A 1,635-nucleotide genomic window follows, 5' to 3' on the forward strand; every position below is an offset into this window, starting at 1 on the left:
CGGCTGCTGAGCGCGCGACGGAGCACACCCCCCCCCCGCACGGGGCGGCGGCTGCTGAGCGAGCGGTGGCGCCCGAGTCGCCGCAGCGGCCGGCACGGGAGCCGAGGGTCTAGGCCCCGACGGACCACCACCTTCGCGACCCGCCATTGCCGCCGCGAGGGGAGGGATGCGCGCAGCTCGGCCCGTCTTGCACGCAGGAAAGCCAGGCACGGCGCAGCGAGGCCGAACCCTTGGCGGCGGCGACGAGGGGCTTCGATCACGACGAGACGAGACCATGCATGCGTCTACGTGATCGCCTGTAGTAGATTCCGGTTTTGCCTGGGCCTCATACCCAGCTAATCCCAACCCATTCACAATCGACTCACTCTGGGCCGAATACCCAGTCGCCAGCCGGCCCAAACCCCTCGCGCCCACAGCCAGCCCTTCTGGGCCCAACAACTGATTCAAACGACGCGCCCGGGCGGCTCTGATCCCGATCACCGGGATTTCCGGAGCAGACGCCGCGATCACCGCCGGCGCCGGCCGAGCCACCGCCCGGCGGCCTTTCTTCCTCCTCACAACCTTGGTCCAAGACTCCGGACGAATTAAATCGGAAAGAGTAAGATTTGATAGACATACCTTGGGGAGGGGGCCCTTCCATGGCCTGATCGCCGTCGCCGCCGTCCTCCGATGAACGACTCGCCGGATCATCTCCTTCTTCTCCCCCGCGTGCAGGCCTACCCTTGCCGGATCATCTAGTGGCAGCACTTTGTCTATAGTCGATGCCACCTCCTCCTCATCGTAACCTGAATGAAAGAACTCGCAAATCAGATCAGATGGCGTCGGCGACGGTGGAGACTCCGGCGAGTCCGCATCCGCCTCCCCATCCGCATCGTCGTCGGCGAGCGCCCAGAAGCGGCCCCCGACTCACCGCCGAACGCCAAGGCCGGGGACGGAGAACGCCCCTGCCGTCGCCCCCGCAGTCGCCTCACTCATGCCGTTTTGATTCTTCTTTTCTAGTCCTAGCCAAAAGGGAACAAAGCAGCAGCAGCATCTTGTAGGCACCCGAAAGCGCAAGAAAAGAAAAAGAAAAAACGATTAACTTTAATTGCCAGCAGATGACAAAATCGTTGACCGAATGAACCGAGAACTAGTGCGGGTTGCTCTTTGAAATGAAAGAGTAGCGAACCTTAATCATCTGACGAAACATAGATCGTCACTCGTCAGAGGAGTGTAAACATACACGTCTGGATGCCCTCAGGTGCACCGACGGCACGGCGATGCTTCTCGACCGTCCATGTCGTTCCTGTCATCAGCCCAGCTGGTACGCATTGTTCCTTCCTTGGACGACAGCATTGGCGAAACGGAATCTGATGCGTTTGGCGTGGGTGCTTCAGCTGACCACTCAAACTAGATCATGGGTCATGGTGCTTCTGGACTATGTGAGGTGGATCATGGGTCACAAATGTCTCAAACAAAACATTCGAAAGTAAAGTAAAATTGTCAACAAGGGCCTGTTTGGTTTCATCATTTCCGTAGTCTTTCTTACATCTGTGACACGAGTTGGGCGGGACCGAGTAAAATACAGACAGAAACTATGTTTTGCACATTGTTTGGTAGGCTGCAGATGGGCTGACCACATCAGGAAAGCAATTT

The 1,635-nt window shown here is 58.2% G+C and overlaps 1 long non-coding RNA gene across 1 annotated transcript in view; it reads right to left on the reverse strand.

Moving 5' to 3' along the window:
• The window catches only part of LOC123124201 (uncharacterized), an 8,572-nt gene extending 7,171 nt beyond the window's left edge, over window positions 1-1,401 (reverse strand). Inside the window, exons 1-2 of the long non-coding RNA XR_006461015.1 lie at window positions 911-1,401; window positions 619-785 (exon numbers count right to left, since the gene is read on the reverse strand). This is a non-coding gene — a long non-coding RNA (uncharacterized lncRNA). The remainder of the gene's footprint in view (window positions 1-618; window positions 786-910) is intronic.
• Window positions 1,402-1,635: the final 234 nt, after the last annotated feature.

This window comes from Triticum aestivum, chromosome 5D (assembly GCF_018294505.1).
Source record: "Triticum aestivum cultivar Chinese Spring chromosome 5D, IWGSC CS RefSeq v2.1, whole genome shotgun sequence".
Taxonomy (NCBI): domain Eukaryota; kingdom Viridiplantae; phylum Streptophyta; class Magnoliopsida; order Poales; family Poaceae; genus Triticum; species Triticum aestivum.